The sequence below is a fragment of the Dasypus novemcinctus genome, chromosome 27 (genome assembly GCF_030445035.2).
Source record: "Dasypus novemcinctus isolate mDasNov1 chromosome 27, mDasNov1.1.hap2, whole genome shotgun sequence".
NCBI lineage: Eukaryota > Metazoa > Chordata > Mammalia > Cingulata > Dasypodidae > Dasypus > Dasypus novemcinctus.
This window is the reverse complement of record NC_080699.1, coordinates 39481802-39504363: the sequence shown is the minus strand read 5'-3', so window position 1 is coordinate 39504363 and position 22562 is coordinate 39481802. Positions and strand designations below refer to the sequence as shown.

At 47.0% G+C, this 22562-nt stretch overlaps 1 long non-coding RNA gene across 1 annotated transcript; it reads left to right on the top strand.

The window, feature by feature from the left end:
* Positions 1-224: 224 nt before the first annotated feature.
* On the top strand, positions 225-21420 carry LOC139437726 (uncharacterized). Its single transcript, XR_011647599.1, has 3 exons — positions 225-413; positions 1148-1213; positions 21312-21420. It is a non-coding gene; the product is annotated as an uncharacterized lncRNA (long non-coding RNA).
* The last annotated feature ends 1142 nt before the right edge of the window (positions 21421-22562 follow it).

Here is a 22562-nt window from a genome sequence, read left to right as displayed (position 1 = left end):
ACTTGAACCCATGTCTCTTGAGCTACAGCCTGGCAATGCAAAGAGAGTGACAACTGCCAGGTCCCCCTTCCTCAGGCCTATGGATTCATCCACTTCTTGTTTAACTCCTAACATGCTCAGGAAATGCGTCTCCCGTGCTGGTCAGTGAGAGAGCCTAGGTTCATTTCTGTGGATGGTTCAGTTATTGGCGCTGATTTCAAGGGCAGAGAGATGAGATGGCTGGGATGAGAAGGAAGTGACTGAGCTCCAGATCTAGCTCTGCCACTTGCCAGCCAAGGATAATCTTGATCGAGTTCATTTAGCCTCTCAGAGCAAAAGCTTCCTTATCTGCATATCTGGAATGATGATCCCAAAATACTTTGCAAGATTACTGCATGGATCCAATGAGAGAACATAGATATAAAGCACTCTTGGTAAGATGTCCCTCCACTCCTCTTTGCTGCATGGGCCCAGGTGGGTCTCTCCTGGATGGATGGATGGCTGGCTGGCTGGCTGGATGGATGGATGGATGGCTGGATGGCTGGATGGCTGGATGCTGGGTTTATTGTATGGGATCGGGACAGTTATCCTGGTGAGCTGTAGAATGAGGAGGCCACACTCCTGAATGTTAGGGGTCCAGTTCCTTCTGGGAGGACACTTATTCCTACTCTGGGCAGAAGGTTTGTTCTCAAATTGGAAGTAGGAACTCAGAAGGGGGGTCTTGGGTTGGAGAGGGACTCTAGTACCTCAGCCTCTTCGTCTCCAGCCTGGGCCTTGCAGACTTTGGACAAGCTACAGGGGTCCCTTGGAGACAGGTGGGCTCTGGCCTGAAAGGGGTTGGCGCCAGGCCACGAGGCACAGAAGGGTCAGTGACCTCTCTCATCCCCTGTTGGCGACTTGCCCGCTGCGCTGTGGTTTGTGTTCCCTTTGCTTTCCCCCAATGAGTCACATCTTGTTGAAGAGCTCAAGCCTGTTTTACCTGTGCCACCGAGGAGAGCAGGGATCCACGTTTGGACCCCATGCTTTGGGGAGAACAGCACCCGCAGGACAGCGGGTCCAGGGTTGATGGAAAGCTCTGGAAGGACTTAGGTTGAAGCAACCACCCAAGGGGAGACCCTCTTTCCGGCGCCAGTGGTCCTCCTGCCAATAAACTCCTCCTCCCTTCCAGCGTTTTCCAAAGGGGTCCATGAATGATGAGCGCACCACTGAAAGGAAGAAGATGCCTGGGCACTGGGTAAGGAAACTCACCTAGAACACCTACTCTCTGGCAGGTGAGGCCGCTGTCGTTGCAGGGGGCGTTCTCACCTCCCCTTCGTGCTAGCTGTTGTCACCTTCCCCCAGGGTTGAGGAAACTTGGCCTCAGACAGGCCAACTGGGCTGTCCCAGGCACCCAGCTAGAGCAGCGGCCGAGCCGGCACCCAGGGCCAGTTCTGCAGGTGCACATGCCCTGACTCCATCCACCATCCCACGCCGCCTGCCTGGATGGCTGGGCCCTCTGTGGCTCTTTGTCTCCCTTTGAGAGAAGGGAGGCAATGTTTCTTTCACTGCCTGGGTTGGTGAGATCTTTATCATCCTCCAAAAGCATGCATTAAATCTCTAATTGTACATGGCACTGTAGCAAGGCACGGAATTATTTTGTATATGAAAATAATTAAGAAGAGTGTACAGGTAGGGGCTCTGCCCTGGGAACAGGACCCCCAGCACGAGAATCTGGGGTAAAGTCTTCACTTCCCGGGATTTGGACTCAAGTGCCAAGCGTGAGTCAAGGTCAAGTGTGAGTTAAGATGAAAACTGCCATTCGCAGGGAAGGTTCTCCCCACTTCACAGCCACTGGTAGCAGTCCCTTCCTCAGCCAAAGCATGTCCTGGCTGACAAAGGGAAATGACCCAAAGGGGTGGAAGAGACTTCTGGAACCCATTGCCACTTCCGAGGGGTTAAGACTTCAGAGTCAGAAAAAGGTGGGTTTGAGGTTCGTGATCTTGGACAAGTTATGAACCCTCTCCGTGCCTGAGTTTCCCAACCACAGAACTGGAGTTGTGGCCGCGCCATTCTCACAGGCGTGCTGAGCGTTTGAAACGAGATAACATGTAAACCACTTACACAATGCCGGACAGAGTAAGTATCAATAATCAGGAGCTATTATTACAGCAGTTGAGTACGTGACTGGTATCCAAAACAGGTTTTAGGGATGAGGGAAAGCGTGGTGCATAAACTGTGTTGGGAAAGGGGACTTCCAATTGCACAGAGGAGAGAGACCCCCTCCGCTACTCGCGGCTCTGCGTCTGTAACGGGACGCAAGGTCTTTGTGTCCGCTCTTTGTGTCCACTCATTCCCCTGCGATGGCCACGAGGCTGCGCCCCGCAGGTGTCTTGGGCTAATATATTTCTTGATCCCAGATAGCTGCAGGGCTCTCGATGCAAAAGGCCTTGAAGGAGTGGTAGAATGAGAAAGGCTGAGCAGGGCATTCCGTAAACTGCCTGCAGTAGGACTGACTGCAATCAGCGCTTTCCCCAGACCCGCAACGGAGGTGGCTGCTGTCCTGCCACCCGCCGGCGGACTTACAGGACCGAGTGATGACTCCCACCCCGCACAATCCCGGGGCTGCGGCGGGGCGACCACGGCAGGGGGGACGCACGAGATTGCGTGCTCCCCCTGGGAGAGAGACTCAGCCCCTGCTCACCTTGGCCTGGACAGGGCGCGACCTCCAGGACACACACTTCAGAAAGCCTCTTTTGTTTCGTGCTGGCAGGGGCCCTGGACAACACAGCTTCGTGCCTGATGGCCTGTTCAGTAGAAGAAAAACAAACCAGGAAAAAAAAACCAGCAGAAGAGCTAAGGGAGAAAAAGATTAAACTAATAATAAAACCAAACCCAAACAGCACTGCCCTCCCTCCCCTGCACGCCCGCCCCCCACTTGACAGTGTTTGTGGACTGTCTTGAAGCCAGTTCCCCTCCTGGGCAAATAATATTGATTCCAGGAGGCCCTGACACACCGGTCCAGGCAAGACAATGCTTGATTGTTTCTTCCTGCCCCCCTAGCAGCAGCTGATGGGCTGAAGCAAAGGAATGTGTGAAGGCAAGGAGAAGCACAGATGGACGGATGTTCTTCTCGTGGGACCAAGCCAGGGGCGCTGTCGGAACAAGCCTTCGATAAGGCGGGCAAGGGGGCGGCAGTCGGGAGATGAGTGCTACTGCACCCCGGCTTGTTCCCAAAGTCTAGCTCTTTTAGCAAAGTTCTGGCAGCCGTGGCCGCTTAAATGGCATTTCCTCCCATCGACAGCAGTGTCACTAAGTCCCCAAGCTTAAGGAGGTTCCAAAGGGCCCCACAGTTCTCGGTGAAAAGTGCCAATTCATGTCTTGGTGGGTAAAAATCCTGGAGATTCTGACTAAGTCAGCGGTGAGCTGCTCTGGCATTAGGGACTGACGGCTGACCCCAAAGTGACCCCCTGCTAAAACCCAAGGCCTGAGTCAAAGGCTCTAGCACTTGGAGGTGCAGGGAGAAGGTACAAGGTGAGTAATCACAGAGAATGGGGTAAGAGTTTCCTTGCATTCTCAGCTGGGGTCCAGTCTCTTCAGGCCAGAAGGGTCCAGAACAATCACTTATAAATGCTCGTGTTGTCCAACGGGTCCCATGTCCAAGGCCGGGGCAGTTGTCACATTGTCCCAATCAAAGTTTCCTTCTTCCCAGATCAGCTCATGACCCATCACAGGCCAGGGAGCTCCTTCTTCTGTCCTGGATGGGCAGAGACAGGATGATGCCGAGCACAGCTGGTTGGATGTTTCTAGAAGAGAGGAAGGGCAAATGATAACCCCAGCCCTGCCTTCTTTCTCCTCCCTCATGGGGGCGCCCACCCTGGGGCTTGGCAATGGTCCCAGTTGGCTGAAGCAGTCGGGGTGCTGGGACACCCCAAGGAGCCAATGAGTTCTTCTGTGGGGTTATCATCAGCTTTTCAGGGCTTCCATCATTTCTTATAGCTTATTCAACTCTCATCATTAAGTGAAGTGAGCAGGGGAGGTATTAGTATCTGATGAAGAAACTGAGGTTCAGGGAGGGTCAGTGACACCTAAGCAAGTGTCCAAACACCCTAGGACTTCTGACTGGCGGGCTAGTGCTCTTTCCATGGTAACGCTATGAGCTCTGTCGTTACAACAGAAGTAAGGGGGCTACAGGAAGGACGCTGTGGAACTCATGGACTTAGCTTCCAACTGGTCTTTGTCCACCTTCCAGCCCCCCTCCCCCTTTTCACCTGTCAGGACCCTCCTGTCCCCTTCACTCAGAGCCTGGCATTGGAAGGGAATTCCCCCCCTCCCCCGCCCCCACTTCACTGCTGTTGGGGTAAGACGGGGATGGATGGGGCCAATGCCTTCTCAAGGACGGTGTGTTTTCCTTCCTTAAGCCACCTCATCAGCTCTTTCCCTCTTTTGTCTCTTGGGGCTGAATGGGAGGGATTTACTGCACCTGCACAGAACTGGGAGTGTAAAGGCTGTGGGAACCGGGCGGGACATTCGCCAGAGGGGGGTGGGGCGGCGTGGGAGGGAGTGGTTTAAAGCACAAGCCTCAGCTTCCAGGAATAGTTGACTCCCTGTGACTCCAGCACCAGTTCTCAGCGGGGAGAACATTTAGCCTCACCCCTGCCCAGTAGATGGACGAAGTTTGTTGGGTCTCAGGTCAGGAATACTTCTCTTGGCAGGAATTCTGGCGGGCGCTGTGATCCAGCACGAGAATGTTGGAGCCCAGCGGGAATATGGCTATTGTCTGGCTTCCCCTGGTAGACGAGTCATCCTATCACACTTGTATCTGTTTGGGAAGGGAGGGGCAGATTCCGTATCCCATCTGTTGACACCTGGGCTGCAGGGCAGAGGGAGCTGCACCTCTTTTGCCCAGCCCAGCACCCAGGCTGTGGCACTCCCTGCCATGCCAGCCTGGCTGCTGGGAAGGGCACCTGGAATGTGAGTGATGGGAGACCCTGCAGTCCGCAGCTGCCGTCTCTGCCCAGGGGTGCGACCATCGCTCGGGGGCATGGAAGGCCCAGGCAAGAAGCCTGAGAACACTGTTCCAAACAAGTCTTCCCTAGGCACATGCCCTAGAGTGGACCTACCATTTTTAGGGAAACCAGGTTCATCGGCTCCCAGAAGCTGGCTCTCCAAGCGTGCCGCTGAGCCCTCTCAGCATTTCTTTCCATGGCTGTGTTAATTTTGACTTCAAGACCAAATGCATAGAAGATTCCAGAGGTTTAACAACTTAGATTAGAGATCTGAGCTGTGCAACCCTCACACACACCTCTGGTTTCCACCTGCCATTTCTGTTCAGAGGTCAGGAAAAGAGGAAAAAGTTGTCAAACGTTTGAGAGATGGTGATTTACTTGGTTTCAAGGAGGCATCGAGGGATGAGTAATTATTGTAGGAACTATTGGTGTTTGGAAAAAGCACTGGATGGGAGCTTAGGATACGTGGATGTCAGTTCTTGCTTGGACACCGATCAACTGTGTGGCCTGGATCAAGCAAAGGAGACTTTCTGGATCTCTATCTCCTCACCAGGAGACAGAAGAAATTGGAACATCAGTTCTCTGAGGGACCCTCCCAACTCCAACATTTTACAACAATACAACTACTAAGCTCAGGATTGGGGACCTTTGTGTACAAAAAGAGAGCCCCTGAGACCCCTCAGTTGGGACTTGTGCTTTAAGTGGCCTTCTTGCCATAGTGATAGATTTGCAGGGCTTCAGCCCATCCCTTTTGTCTGCAAAGGACCCATAGAAGAAGGCTGGCTCCACAGCCTCTGCGTTCCTTCAGAGTTCTTCAAAGGACTGCACCCACCCCACACAATTCCGACCTCAGGAACTGACTTGCTGGGTGGCCCCAGGGAAATGTAGCTTCTCCAAGCCCCATTGACCAAATGGGTGAATAATCCATCCTGGGAAAGCACTCTGAGACGCTTCAGTGGAAGAAGCAAGAGGAGTGTGAAGCAGCCTCATTGTCAAGACCGCATCTCTAAATCCTGAGCTTTTGGGAGCCAGTGACCCTTCACTAATGGGCACACTCAGCAGAACGTTGGTGGTTTCCCAGTCTGCAGGGAGCTAAGCCTCGCAGCAAATGCCGGGTGGCTTGTTCACATGTGTTGCGAGCGGGGATCAAGACGCCCTCTTTTTGGATTAATTCTGAGCTGGGTTTTAAAGCTTCTTGCTGGGACAGTGAATGGTTTTGCAATGCGTTTCAGTGAGTTTTTTACAATCTCACTCATCGGGCCTTGGGGACCTATGCCTAGCTTCAAGACTCGGCTTGGATGCCCTGGTGGAAGCTCCTGAGTCACACGGACAGAGGCCCGTTACCTGCCAAACATGGCTTTCCTGGTGTGATGAACCCAAAGGATTAATGTGAGAGCTCCTCCCTCTTCCTCCACCTCCACTCCCTTCCTGGCCTCCCCCCAGCTTTTACTCTTCCCATGAGGAAAGATGGGAAATGAGCTGGGAGGGAGAGAGTAATTAGTCATCTCTGACTCTAAGACTTTCTACCCAAGTCAAGGCAGGCTGATAACCCTGAGGTGAAGCATGCCCCACTTGGCCGGAGACCCCTTAAGGGACATGGGAATTAATAAAAGGTCCTCCACAGCCACATAGAACTGCTTGAAAATTACTGAATCTACCAAGTTTTCTTAGGACTCTTCCACCTGCCTGAAATCCTCTTTATCTTCACCTGTCTGGTTAATTCTTACCTGTTTTTTAAGATTCACCTTATTCAATAAAAATTCATTAAGTACATTCTAAGCACCATCTATCTATCCATCTATGTATCTATCTACCTACCTATCTACCTATCTATTAATATCTGTCTATCCATCCATCCATCTACCCAATCATCTTCTATCTAACCTACTTACTTATCTATGTATTTATCTAATATATAGTCTATCTCTCTATTGTTTATCTATATCACCTATCATCTATTTATCATCTATCTATCTAGATATCTAATATCTATCTAGATAGTATCTATACTATCTAGTAGTTGGGATACAACAGTGAACAAGGGTCCAGCCTCCATGGATATTAGAATGAGGTAAAAACAGACAGATCCCATAGATACATAAATATATAAGCTATCAGGTGGTGATATGTGCAATGAAATATATATATAGCCAGTTAAGAAGATAAAAAGTAAAAGAGCAGAGTTTTGGTCAAAGAAGACCTCACCAAGGCAGTGATATTTAAGCAAGAGCCTGAAAAAATTAGGGAGTGAGTCATATGGTTAGCTAAACATTTCAGGCAGTGGAAATAGTGATTGCAAAGACCCTGAGGCAGAAGGGGTTTTGATATATTTAGGAAAAGCAACAAGGGTAGGGGAGCTGGAGATGAGCAAGTGAAGGGAATAGATGTATAGACAAAAGGTCAGTGAGATAAGGGGAATAAGATCACATAAAGCTTTGTGGACCCCTGTAAGGATTTTTGGCTTGCATGGGGAAGCCACTGGACATTTTAAAATAGAAGATGACATAATCGAGTCAGGTTTCAATAGCATCATTCTTTCTGTGTTATAGAGAATAAATAGACTTAGGGTACAAGGATAGAAGCAAGAACACGAGTACAGAGGTGATTAGAGTAATCCAGGGCAAAGATAATAGTGGCTTGAACTAGGGCAGTAGCTCCAGAGGTGAAGAGGGGTGGTAGAATCTGAAAATATTTTGGGGGCAGAGCCAACAGGATTTCCTAAGAGATGTAGGAGAGATAGAGAACTGAAGAATGGCTCCAAGTTATCTGGTCAGAGCAATGGAGAGAATGAGTTGCATCAACAGAGACTGAGAAGGTTGTGAGAGAAGCAGGTTGGGGTGTGGTGGGGGAGTTGGATAAGGAGTTCCATTTTGGCCAGGTTTGGTTTGAAATGTCTGTTAGACATCCAAGTGGGATGTAGAGTGGGCAGTGGGTAAGCCAGTCTGGGATGCTGGAGTGGACAGATGTGGAGAGATGAATTTTGGGGTGGTTGGCATATGGGTTGTATTTAAAGAGGAAGGGCTAGAGAAGATTGACTGAACCTAAGGGATCTCCAACATTTCGAGGTCAAGGGTATTGGGAGGGAACCAAGGAGCAGCCTGAAAAGCACAGCAATGAGGTAGGGAAGAGTGATGTTCTGGAAGTCAAGTGAAGACAGCACTTCCAGAAGGAGAGAGTGATTGTCAGTTGCAGCTCAGTATCAAGGCCTGGAAACCAACCATTGAATCTGGCAGCACAGAAGTCATAGGTGACCTTGGCAAGAGCAGTTTCAGAGGTTCAAGAGAAAATTAGAGAAGAGAAAGGAGAGAGAGTTCATATAGACGACTCTTTTGAGGAATTTCGCTACAAAGGTGATAACAGTGGGGCACTAGATGGAGGTATATGTGGGTCAGGCAGGTTTTAAAAAATTCAGTAATGAATCATGAGGGTTAATGCTTCATATTTCAAGGGCTTAGCCTTGGGGCAAAAGAGGATATTGAGAAAGGTTCTTTTCTTCTTCCCCCCATTAATCCCTGACCATGGGCCCTCATTGCAGATATGCTTTCTGTCTTTCACTAAACGGTGAGAGATGTGGTCATTTTTGTTTCGACATTTTCTGCACACTTGTCATCTCTCCAGTGTTTTGCAGAACGAGGAGAACACCTGCCACTTCATATAAGCTCCCTTTCTGAAATGCCGTTTCACCTTGTTTCTAGAAAACTGGCATTGGGCTATATACATCATTGATGCATTGATAACGTCTGATTCATGCATTCAGATGTAATATGGTAATTATGTGGTAAATGTTGAACCACTTGCATGGTACAATATGGTTTGTAATCTTGTACTATAATCAGTCAAAGATTATTTTGCACTAGGGAACCATTTATTCTTTAGGTCACTGGAGTTTAGTGTCGAGTTCTTAATCTTTCTCTGAATATTTGCTCAGTGGCTAACACTCTTCCAGGTGTGACAGAACAGGCATACAAAGACATAGTTTCTGTTCTCAGGGAAGATAGAATATCTATGCCAAACACTATGTATAAATCAGTGAAAACACATACAAAGCATAGATGAATTCTGGAAGGACATAGTAGTAATCAGTAACATCAATGGCATAAATAACCCTAAAAATGGAAATGGTGAACACATGTGGGAGTTGATTGGGGATGGGGTTTGCTCATAACAAAGCACATGTATCCCTTTAGAACCTCTTAATTCCAACATGCAGAGAGACATCATTCTTCCTCTACTTCTTGGAAATGTAAAGAAATAAGGTGCTGGGATCAATCAGATCTACATTCAGATCCCTACTTTGCTGTTTGCTAATTGTGTGATCATGAGCAAGTCTCTCTGAGGTTTACTTTCCTTATCTATAAAATGGGGGTGGCAATAATTATTCACAATTAAAATATGAAATTCCATTTAAATCCAAAAGTCAGTTGCCTTCTATTACATCTGGCATAGAATAGACAATTCATGATAATAATTAGTAGAATTAGCAGTACCAGTAGTGGGAGTAGGGGCTGGTGAGGTTGGCACCGATGAATAGTGATGGGCTGACTTCCACCTTTCTCTTCTCACTCTCAAGTTTAACAGCAGATAGAAACAAAGTTTGTGAATGAGCCACATCATGGGCCCATATTGGCTTTCACTGATCCATTTAATACTTTTTTTATGAAAAGCCTTCTAAATTCCAAGCAACAAAAGTCTCTGTCCTCATGGAGCTTGTATCCTGGTGAGTTGTTGGGGGGGAAGTGAAGGATGGGAATCAAGGTCATCTCAGATTTAACACAGCTCTTTCAGGTCTCCCAATATTATTGTCGGATCACCAGACCAACTAGCTCCAGGTAAGAACCAAAAGGGCAACTTGAGGTCTTCCACAGACACACAGCAGCCACAAGTGCTTTTCTCCTAGTGCCAGAGACTTGCTAACTTCCATAGTTTGCTTTCTTCTAAACCTATTTTATTTTTTTCTCAGAGTGGAGGGAATTTTTCTGATTAAGTAAGGTAGGACTTCATGCTTCTCTCACTATAATTGGATTTGGAGCAGACTCAGAGTCACTGTACAACTTTGGGCTGAAATTGCCACAGAATTTTTATATGTTTCCCCCTTTTTTATGGGGGAAAACAAAGGAAACCTGGGGACTCAGCAGAGAAAAGCGCTGGCAGCCTCTGGAGTAGATGATCAGGAAGCAGGGACAAAGAGATAGGCCCCTTCAACTTTAAACTTCCATTTTGAAGTCCCTGCTCTCCTGGAAATAGGGTGTAAAGTTATTTTTTTAAAAATACCTTAGCAGGTGATCACAGCCAGGTGTTTCTTTCTTCAGGTCTCAAGCAGGAATGTCTGTCTCCCGGGTGTCAGTGTCAAGGTAGTGCAAACTTTGGTCCTGTCAAGTGTGGACAGTGATGGGATATGGCAAAATAGCTTAGCATCAACTTGAACCCTTCACCGAAAACTCAACCCTAGGGATTTCTGAGCTGTCGAAGAAAGTTTGATGCCTTTCCTTATTTAATCAGGCTTTGCTAAGCTCCCTTGAGGCTAAGTAGGGAAGAAAGGACCATGAATTCTATGACTTTCTGTGGGAATGTATAATTTCCAAAAACAACTCTTCCTCCAAATGAGCACATCATCAAAGAAAAAAAACGTTGTCTGCTATGTAAATATTGTAAAAATATCCTCCTGAGAGCCCACTCCCAACAAAAACACAGAGACCTCCGTTATAGAAATTCTGGAATCTCCATGCCATAGTGTAGTAGCAATATTCATAGAAGATTTTAACGTATGTGTTAAATTAAATCAAATTAAATTTAACTGGTTCCACCCACCCCATTTCTTTGTTACATGTCATTTACTTCCTCAACGCCCACGGAATAGCATCTTTTGTTATTCTGACTTGATACCCACAGGAACATCAGAGCAGGCAGGTGCATCTTTACCTGAATACCAATAATTAAGGACTTAGCGAGCTTTTTTTGTTTTACAAACCCTTAAGGCAATAGTCTGCTACTCATTTATTGGCACATTTTCTCTCTGGTGATAATTGTTGCTCTTCCCACAGGTAAGTTGTTTTAGAAAAAAAATCAATTTAATTATTGCATAGCTTTAGCCAGGCAAAGCTGGCTACCTCCTACCTCCACTTGATTCTAATGAAACTGCAAATTAGCTTCTCAGAACAAAAAAGACTGCCTAAAATTTGAGCTAATTACTGCCCCCTTCCCCAAAAGAGAGGAATAGTAATTTTTTCATATATTTCAGGCATTATTGAATAGTATTTAAGATCTTGGGCTCTAGAGCCAGGCACAACTGAATTTGGATCCTCACTTTGAACCTGTGTGACGTTGACCAAGTTGTTTGGATCTCTATTTTCAAGGATGTTGCTAGATTTGTATAAATAAGACAACATATTGCAGTGTCTAGATGATAGTGTTCAGTAATTTAAAATAAAATTATTTTTATGATCTTGATTCCAACTAGCATTAATATGGGCAGCCAACCTGACGATATTTGTAAGCCAGCAGGAATTCACACAGCTACACTCTAAGACCACCAGGAAAAAGTAAAAATATTTGCTCTTTCCCTCAAAAGACATGAGCTCCCATCAAAAAAGACCACAGACCGTGTGATTTCATCTATTGTGAAATGTTCATAGTAGGCAAATCCATAGAGACGGAAAGTAGATTAGTGGTTGCCGGGGGCAGGGAGGAAGGGGGGGGGAGTGGGGCATGATTCCTTATGGGTACAGGGTTTCTTTTTGAGGTGATGAAAATGTGCTAAAATCGACTGAAGTAATGGTTGCACAACTCTGTAAACACACTACAAACCATTGACTTGTGCACTCTAAATGGGGAAATAGAATGGTATATGAATTATTATCTCAGTAAAGTTGATATACAACAAAATATTAGCTCCCTTTTATTACACAGTTAATTCTCGATTTTTGATAGTGTGAGCTAGGGATCCATTTTCAATAATTCCCATGTAAAATTGTCGCCATGTCCAGGGAAGGCAAGGTTTAAACCTAGATCTATCCAACCTAAAAACCCATGCTCTTAACTGCTAGGCTATTCCAGGGGGAAAATGATGTGGGCTAATGGCTAGTTTAGATCCCTCTGTTCAAATGATTTCTTCCCTTTCTTAAATTTCATGATACCATACTCCAGGTCATCTATACGCATTGAAAGTTCCACAGAGGGTTCTTATAGTAAGCACCAAGTCTCACTTCTTTATTCTTTGTTTCCTTCATTTCCTGGAGGTTTATGTGATTTTATGAAAAAGAGCCGGACAGATCCGGCTTTAAGATTCAGTCCCACCATGCCACTACCTGGGGAAATGAAACCTCGATTTCTTCAACAATAAGATAGGAATAATACTGCTTATCTCCCAGTGTTGTTGGGAGGACTGCTTACAGGGCAACATAGAGAGGGGACTCAACAGATAGGAATTATCTTTTTTCTTTTTTCAGTATATTATTTTTTATTTTAAAGATGCTTTAGACTACATAAATGTTACATAAAAATATAGGGGATTCCCATATGCCCCACTACTTCCCCCTCCCACATTTTCCTACATTAACGTCCTTCATTAGTGTGGTACATTTGTTAAGATTGATGAACACATATTAAAAGCATTGCTACTAAGAGTTTACATTATAGCTTATACTCTGTCCCGTACAATTTTGTAGGTTATGACAAAATATATAATGGCTTGTATCCATCATTGCAATGTCATGCAGGATGATTCCAATGTCCTGAAAATACCCCCATATTTCACCTATTTTTCCCTCTCCATCCCCTCAGAACCTCTGGTGGCCACTGCCTTTGTATCAGTGATAAAAGTTCTTCCATTGCTAGAATAATAATGTCTATAGTAGAAAAATAATAAGTCTACTTTAGCCCATTGTTCATTCCCCAGTCTTGAGGATTTGGGGATGGCGATGTCCACTCTGCTTCTAATTGAGAGAGGGCTTAGATCCCATGGGGAAGATGGGTGGCACTAACTTGCTTGCAGTTGCAGACACTCTCTATTCCTTGGGATGGTGTTGTCCATCATCACCTCCCTGTTAGTTGTCCTGGGTGAGTCCAATGAGCTGGAGAGTATGTGCTACAACTCTGCTGAGATTTAGGGCTCAACTGGCACATGGACGGACCAAAGATTTAAGTCTCTGAGACATATATTCACCAATAGGTTACCAAGTAACACCTTTTCTTCCCTTGTCTCCTATCGATTTATGCCAACCATTCTATTTTCTGTCACTGTCCCACTCAGGCTTCATCACCACAGCCACCTTCTAGGTCTCCCAATCTGTCGTGTAGGGAGCAGAAAATGGGAGTGAGATCTAGAGTAGCCAGCAGTGTCAAGGCCATGCATTGAGACAACATTCCTTCAAGACTTATGGATCAATTGCCATCAAGCCCATGACTGAAGAGGAGGGGGCAGAACCTGGTAGCCCATACCCCCACATTTTTGTACACTGCCCAAACTTCTCGAAATTTCCTCTTTCCTTTCCATGCAGCATATAACCACAAGGGAACTTTCCTCACCACAAGGGCACTGTACTCTAAAACTTCAACATACTCCCTGGAAGCTTACTCCAATCTCATTTGTAACTCTTCTCTACCCAGTTTGGTCTCCCCAGGATCACTGTCTACTGGCCTTCTGTACATTCCTTTCTTAAAGATATAATCGCTAATAACAATGATAACATTTTATTCTTATGTGTAGGTGTCTTTTATGAGGCACTTTCATATCTATTATCTTATTATATCTTGAAGAAGAAGACACTCAGGTGTTATTATCTTCACTCTATTCATTAGACTCTAAGGTGGAGCTGCAGCACTGACAAGCTACAGAGCTAGTTCTTTAACCTAGAACCAGGGCTTGTCTCTCCAAGGCCATTGTTCTTTGCACACTATCCTTCTAGCATCGGTTAGCATTCTTTGTTTGCAAGCATAAAAATGGACCCTGACTAATTTGAGCAAAAGAAACTTACTGGAAAGAGACTAGAGACTGAATGGCTCATAGAATTGAGTAGAAACAGGTAAAAAGTCAGATCTAGGGGGCCGTAAAGAACCAAGGCAACCAAATATCTAAGTGGCAAGAGGACATAGATCACATCAGCAGCCATAGTCCTTAAAGGGCACAACTTGACTCTCCTCTTCCATGTTACTACTCAAAATTCAAATCCTCAGTAGGAAAGGGAGCTCTCTTCACTCCTCTGCTAGGGGTTGGGGGCCAAGGGAATTGTAATGGCCAACTTGACCAGGACTATCTACATTGTGGAAAGGTGGGTCCCCAAGGAGTAGCCAAGAAGTTTCAGATGTCCACTACAGCCTCCTGGGACACTATCTTGTCTGATACACTCTCCCCGTCTTTTCCTAGCTTTGAGTATCTTGTCACATCAGCTGGTGTGTGAGCTCCTGGTGAGCAGCCCTCCTGCCACGACTTCTAGATATTTCACACACAGTGCTGGATGCTCAGTAAAGACTTCATAAATGCTCTGTGAATAACCGAGTGAAGAAGAGTCCTGTTCTCAGGGTCTTGGTCTTAAGAGCAAGACTTTTGGTTTTGTTGGAATTTGCTTTCTTAGTGAAAACAAAAACAAAGCAATCAAAAGACAGCTATCCAAGACAGAGAGGAGAGAACAGCCTTTCTCCACATGCTTTCCCAGGTGCCTCTAGCTTGGCTTTGAGAAGCTTGGGTGTGATAGACGGACTCCCACGCGTGTCCCTAATTGATCACCACCCCCCGGTTGGAATGTTTACTGCTCTTACATCTTCCCCCTCGGCAGGGAAGATTCTCTAGTTCAGCATAAACAGCAAGAGTAAGAGGCAAAAACAACCACCCACACACGCTGCTCAGTACAACACCTCTAATGCCGCTGTGGAGGGAGCTCTATGTATAGCCTGATAATTAATCAACGAGTGATGAAGTGCAGAAACATCGTGGGTCCTGTCACTGCCCAGGGCACTTTGTAATTGTGGCGTACATTTTTCATCCAAGCTAAATAGAGCACAGGGTGGGGTGCTGTTTCTTGCCCTATTGATGGGCCCCTGGGATTTTTCCTTGTCCCAATGGACTGTGAAGGGAACAGGCTGATTCAGCAACTTCCTGTTTGAGGCCATAGGGTGCTGGGAGGGTTACCTGAGCCTGGGAGACTGAACCAAAGGCCAATGAGTTTTAAAGGTAAGAAGAGGGGTTAAAGAGAAAGAGGTGTGTGGGGGGGGGGCGGGGGGGGTGGTTGGTTCAACTAAACCTAAGCCTCATTTAAAAAAAATTTTTTTTTTCTAATTTTCCAATTATGCTGCTCAACAGAGCAAAAGCCTTAGAGGCTGCAAATGAAAACAAGCTGGTGACACCTAAAGCCAAAAATAAACCAAAATTGATCTTAGATTATTTAACCTCAGGCCACGTGGAGATCAGATGATCAGTGTGCTAGAATCTCAATTAACTTTTTTTTCTGCACTCAGAAAACTCTAGAACCTGATATTAGGAAAAGTGGGTATACGTGTCACATGCACCACCTCCTCAGATGTGCCCCTGCTCCCTCCAAGGCTTGCTTAGAGATTCAGAGTCCTTGTGATTGGGAGCTCTCTGAGAAGCAGAGTCCCATGGAGATCTGTGTCCCACGGGGCTGTCCAGATGCCTCGTTGACAAACTTTGTTGTTATCCTATCCCCTTTTCTCTCATATCCTTTATTTTTACTCCTTCAAGCTTTCTGTTGTTCTTCACTTCTCACCAGGTACTTCTCTTTGAAATTCCTTTTCCCCCCATTCTAGACCTTGATTTGCATTTCCCACAGGTGTTTCATGGATCACCCAAAACGGCCTACAACCAAGAGAGTCCTAAGGATAAATCAACTTGGACAATAATGAACATGGTAAACCCATTTCAGAAAGTCTCCATTCTCCTGAGCATAATAAGGGCTCCAAGAGGTCTCATGGGAAGAAAGCTGGTCTACCTTTGCCCCTCAGTTAGTTAGCACTTTCCGAACTAATTTGATCACAGAAAACAGTTTTCAAATGTCTTCTATTAGTGGCCCTCCAATGCCCCTTGAGAAATGCTGTCTTAGGTGACGATGGCAGTGACAATGATGATGGCGATGGTGATGATGTGAAGAGGAAGGCCCTTGACTGAATGCAAGGCACTGTGCTAGTTCTATACAAACATTTGGCTCCCACACAAATCCATGGGATGGGTAGAGTTACGCACAGTTAGAAATTAAGGCTGTGATTAAAACCCAGGTCTAGAGTGCTCTCTTGTTCAAATAAGGAAAATTTAAACCCAGGTCTAGAGCTCTCTGTTGTTCAAATAAGGAAAATGAGACTCAGGAAGAGGATCTGTATTTTGCCCAAAGTCCCAAAGCTAGTAAGTGGTGGAGTTGAGCCTCAAACCCAGGACTACCTGACTTCAAAGGCCCGGCTCTTAATCATTACACACTCTGCCACCTACAACAACAGGTGCGGGCCTGGCCATGGGCCTGCCTTCACTAGGGCCTCCAGACGGGAAGATTGTTGAAGCATGACCTCTACTCTAGAGTCGAGATGGCACAAGACAGAGTTGGATCTGTGAGCCGCCCCCTCAGCAAATGGCCCACAGCAGTGCTGGGTCTCATGCTGGACAGAAAAAGAAACTCAGACTCAGGAGACGGAGCGGTTTTTTAAGCATGATTTGACCAGACCGCAGCCATCTTGAAGCCTGGAACGTTCTAGAATGTATCCTTTCAACAAATCTAGGCTCTGTCCCCCCAGCTTCAGGGCTTCCGTCCTGGCTTCTCAAAGCTCAAAGCTGCATAGGTTGCCTGGCTGCTTTTCACTAATTGAAACCTCAGGGTGCTGTTTGGATGCCTGTTGCTATAAACACTTTGCCGATTTGCATAAATATGTGACATTGTAAAAGTTCCTAAAAGATCTTATCCACATTGTTGGCACAAGGCCCAAATTAAAAGCCCGGTAGAAAGACAATGTGTGTGTTATTTAAAAGGGAAAAAAAAGTTTCTTGTTTTTGTTCCTGCGCAGATAAATAGGAGAAGAAATGGAAAACATTAACCAATCCCAAAGCAGAGCTCTGTAGCTTGCTTTGCCTTGTTTTGAAATTATCTGAGCTATATTTTTCTCATAGCTCCTGAACTGCCAAATACATTGGAAAAGCCTCAATAGGAACATTAAAATTGTATAAATAAGTCTGTGTTCAGGTTCTGAATGCTGGAGACAAAGGGACCTCACAGAGCTCCACGTCCAATGCCATCACCCTACCGTGGTATGAACCAGAGGCTGGCCATCTGGCCAAGAGAGCCAGAGAGAAGGCCATGGTGGCCTGGATTGCTGACTGCCACACCTGGGCCCTCACACTTTCCAGAAGGCTCCAGAGTTAACCAAACTGCTCACCCTCCTCTTGCACAGAGTGAAACTCACTTGGGTGCCACAGGACAGAATGAAGCCTCCCTGTGCTGCAGAGCCCAGCTTTAGGGAGTCCACCCCACCTCCCCGAGGTCCCTCTAATCTCTCCAGTTTACAGCAGCAGCTCGCTCTTCTTGACCCCCAGCCTTGAGCAGGGGAGGTATTGCGTTCTTTAATACACAATCTCTTTCAACCTTCTCAACTCCCCTAGCACATGGATGTTATCCTTGCTTTTCAGATGTGGAAATCAAGGCTGAGAGAAGTTAAATAATTTGCTCCAGCGACAAAGCTAGAAAATGAGACTGTGACTGAAGTCCAGGGCTGGCTGGCTGCGAGCTTGAGTTTCATCCGCTTCCAGGGTTGCTGGGAAGATTAAACAAGACAATACACATGAAGCTCAAGTCCAGTGCCTTGCGCACAGTGGGGCTTTATAAATGTTAGACCTTACCCTGAAGTCCTTTGTCCTCATTTAAATCCAAGAGAAATAGATCTACAAATGCAGATTTGTTAGTTCCTGGTTCACCTAAAATTACCTTTGCCGTAGAGGGATTTGAGGACCCACATCAATAGCTCCCCAAACACTAATTTCCAGATGTGCTCTGAACTGCTAGCACTTGGTTGGTTGGATGGTGGTTTGCAACAGAGTGGATTGTCATTCAGGAGACCAAGAAGCTGATGGATTATCCAAACACTCGACATTTACAGGGAGGAATGTTCATCCTGTCCCATCTCTTAGCCAGGTATAAAAATAGGCATCCATCTCTCCTTCTCAGGTAACCTAGCTTGAACCATGTTCTTGTGAAAATTGCTTGAAGCCCGCCAACTTGTCTGCCTGGAGGTACTGTTAGAGGCCTCCTATTTAGTAATTAAGCAGCAAGACCCAGTATGCAAGAGAGTTTGAGTGAAAAGGGGAGGAAGGGAATAAGGAATTCACAAAACTGAGGAAGCCAAGGACTTGGGCCAGTGAGAGGTCACTCTGTGAAAAGGTTGGGGAAGTTCAGCTGTGTCTTTCCCCTGATTTATCATGGGGCTTCCTACAGCTCCCTCCAAACAGGGGAGCTGGTTCAGTCTGCCTCCCATGCTGGTAACATCACCAGAGCCAAAGGAGAATGTGCTGATCCACCACATTCTTCCTTCCCCCATGCCCACTGCACAGGTACCTCCAGGGCAGGCCAGCCTAAAAGACCAGTGTCCGGGGGCCAAGGAGGCCTATGTCGAAGCAGGGGGTGCAAGGGGACTAGCCACAGGACCACAGGAGTGGGGTCAAGATTCCTGGAGGGAAAGGAGATAATGGAGAGGAGAGGGAAATAATGTTTACTGAGCACATATTATGTGCCAAGAACCTGACGCATATAATCTTACCTAATCCCCACAGAAATCCTGTGAGGCAGGAATTATTATTTCCTTTGTACCACTGAAGAAACAGAGGGATAAGCAAGGTTAGCTAACTTGCCTGGGGTCGCATGACTCTTGGGGTGGAGCCAGAATTCGAGTGCAGGACTTTTTATTCCAAATCCCCCTTTCTTCCCACTGGCATTAGCATCCCCAGAGATCAGTTTCATAGTGCTGACACTGTCATTGGCCATGTGACCTGGTGACCTTGAGCAGATTGTTCTACCTCTCAGCTTCCTCATCTGCAAAATGGGGATAAACATAATACCACCCCCAGATCGTTGCAAGGATTGAAGGAGAGAGGGCACATAAAGTGCTTAGAGCAATGGCCAGAGTGTAAGGCTTCTATGGCAGATCAGCTCTCGTTTGTATTTTCACTCCTGTGGTTTGTATTTTCACTCCTGTGGCCCCGCTGTCTTACTCCCTAGGGCAATCCACTCCCCCTGGCTGTGACAGCTAAGTTCCCGGGTCGACTTGGTGAGGTTCTGGTTGTTTGGTTAAGCCAGCTCTGGTCTGACTATTACATGAGGGTATTTCATGGATGGATTTGCAAGTTTAGTCAGTTGATTGAATCTATGGCTAATTGCATTTACAGTGGACGAGGGAGACTGCCCTTGGCAATGAGGAGTCTCATCCTCAGTTGGCGGTCTTACAGTCAGAATTGAGCATTTCCCTGTCAGAAAGAAGAATTTCTAGGTCCTCTTCGGGAGGTCGGCTTTCCTGGGGAATTCAACATCACCCGCACTTAGCCTGCCCTCTGGAATCTGGACTTGCCAATCCCTGCGGTCACGTGAGCCAATTCCTGAATGTTTGCATAGATCTAGCCTGTCGGTTCTGGTTTTCCTTAGAACTCTAACACTCAGGGCTGTGCCTTGGTTTTCTCATCTGAAAACGAGTGGACTGGCCTGGCTGGTGCCCAGCCTTTCCAGAAGGAAGACCCTATTACCCTGCATGACATGTGGGTTCCAGGACTGGCTAGTCCAAGTGTCTACACAGCCTGCCTCCCGCTCAAAACCAGCCCTAGGGGGTTCCTTAGTGCCTACACCAGGCCCCTTCTCTACTGCCCAACTTGCTTTGGTCTCCGCATCCTTCCTTCAAGCCTTCACTCTGCCGAGCACCCCTCCTTGATTTTCCTGGGCTCCCTGTGCCCATCTGGACTCTATACCTCTTTCAAGGCCCGCCTTAAAGCTCAACTCTTCCATGAAGCCATCTGGGGCCAGCTCCACCCTGAGATCATTCCCCTTCCTTCTGAATTCCCTCAGCTATTATGCACAGCGTCTGAGTCACGCTGATGCCAAATGGTCTTATTGTCTCCTTAAGTCTGTGTGATTTACCCAATTCCCTAAAAGCAAATTCCCCAAGGCCGAGGACCTTGTTTTCGACGGTGGTGCAGCCTCAGTCGTGCCAGCTCAACCTTGGGTACACGCCTGGTGAATGAAGGGGCCCACGTGTCTGTGCCCGTCAGCGGCTTGTCCGAGGAGGTCGAGCACCCTGCTGGGGCAGGGGCTGACTGCAGGAGGCTAGGGATTTCCAAGAAGAGTAGGAGGTCACCTCTGCCCTCGAGGAGGGCACTAAGGGAAAGAGGCAGACTTGTCAATGCCACCGATGACAGAGCCATAGGATGAACTCATCACAAAGCGTCAGAGAGGAGCCCCTCTGCCTGGGGAGCAAGGGGGCATCTCTGACGATGCGCAGCTGGCAGCTCTGTCCTGAAACACAGGCAAGAGCCACCAGAGAGAGCAGGGAAAGGCCATGTGCTGCACCACACGCCCAAGTGCAGAAAGCGAGAAGATGCAGCATATTCAGATTGGTGGGACTGGGCTAAAGGTGACTTTTAGGGGAAGGAAGCAAATCAGGGACGGTGGTAGGACTCGACGTGGGAAGCGTTGTTTTGGGTTATCTAAAGGCATTAGGTCTTTATCCCCGGGGTCCAAATGCTATGGATGGTGTCAAAAATGGGAAATTTTACTTATTTATTTAAAAATGTCCTATTTTTTTAAAAAAGAAATGATGAGATCTTTTTGTTGTTGTTGTTTATTTGTTTTTCATGTTGTATTGTTTTGCTTTCACACCCTTACTTGACAAAATAAAGATTGGGCAATTCTATGTCAGAAGGGAAGTTTCCAGGACCCTACTCCAAAAACCAACGTGAGATGGGAGATGATCGGAAGCCACTGACATATACAGAAATACCAGGAAGCACAATATGAGTTTCAGCTTTAGGAGAGCAGGTGTGCATCTAGGTCTTCTACCTAATTTCTGCTGATGAGGACAGCAGAGGTGGCCAAGCTTACGGCAGAGGCTTCTGGGAAGCCAGGGGCTCCGGTTCAGTTCGTTTTGATGGCTTTAATCCGTGTTCTGTCTCGTGAGGGGTGGGAACCATGCACGGTGTCCCCCAGTCTCTCCTTTCTTTGTGCCCCTTCCTTCTCAAGCTGCTTCCATCCGGCCATCCCTCCCTCCCTGGGAAGGAATGGAATGCGTCCTTCTTCCCACACAGCCTCTGGGGAAGCAGGGAGGGGACACCAATCTTCCTGTCTTTCAGAGTGAGGGCTGACAACCGTGATTTCTCATCTGCAGGTGCGAAGGAAATTGCCCCTTCCTTCTGCAGTGTCTGCAGGTCTCCATCCCCCACCCGGAGGGCGGCTCCAGTGCGTGTCAGGGGAATTTGCACTAATGAGATTAAGGTAGGTGTGTTGAAAGTTTCGAAAAAAATTTTTGCCCCGATCGGTTCCAAATTCCTTAGGTAAGAACTTGCCCGCATCAATAGAGGAGTTAATTTCAAATCTCGAGCTGTCCGTCTCAAGGCCTTTCAGTCATTTTGGGGCAATTAAGGCAACAGTGGAGGGAGCCCTTGAACAGAAGGTGGTGAAGAGGGGTGCGGGTCTTGGGGGGGCCGTCCTCTCAGGTGGAAATGTGTGACGACATGCGATTTGCTCAGTGACTTCGTCTTTTAGTTGGGAGTTTACTTCACAGGTGGCTTGTCCAAGGCCCCAGGCAATCTGGGCTGAAAAAAAACCAAGCAATTACTACTGAACCCAGAGGCTCCTGGATGGCAAGGGAGAGGCACGACTTGGAACTTCACAGACAGAGTGGGGTTAAGGAAGGGATAACGAAAGAGGGGAATTCAAGAGAAAATTCTGAAATGGGATTTCAAGGGGACACGCTTGGAGAAGTGGGCAGAGTTATACTGGTGGATGCTTTGGGAGGGCTGGGGGTTGGAAAGGGTGAGGAGAATGGAGATTCCTTGTTGCTGAAGTGATCACGGGCTTAGAAGAAGAATCGGAGGATGGGGAAATAACACGCCTTGTCTCAGCTCTATTGTGTGACCTTGTGAGGCCACCCTCGGGGCCTCCGTTTCCCCAAAATAAAATGAGGGCATGGCACCACTGAGGTTCCTTCCAATTCTGACATCTTATTCTGCGAGGCTAAGCAAACAAATTGAATTTCCCACTTTTGCTCCCCTCCTGAGATATGAGCTATCTCAAGTCTGGAGCTATAACTATGTTCTGGACAGTGCTTGGCTAAGCTGGGCTCAGGGTACTGGAAGCAGGCGAGGTAGGGAAGAGGGGCTGAGCTAACTGTAGCCAGCAGCTGGCCAGGTGTGAGCGCACGGACACCAGACACTGGCTTCCAGGAGGCTAAGACGAACCTGAGATGATGAATGGTGTGCAGCGAGCCAGTTCTCTAGAACAAATGCTATCCAGAGACTGCGTAAGTGCTGGACGTATGACCAGGGACATTTAGAAAACTAGCTTCAGAAGCTGTTACCCATCTCACACACACACACACACACATACATACTGTTGTAGAAGTTGTGAGAAGTTCAAT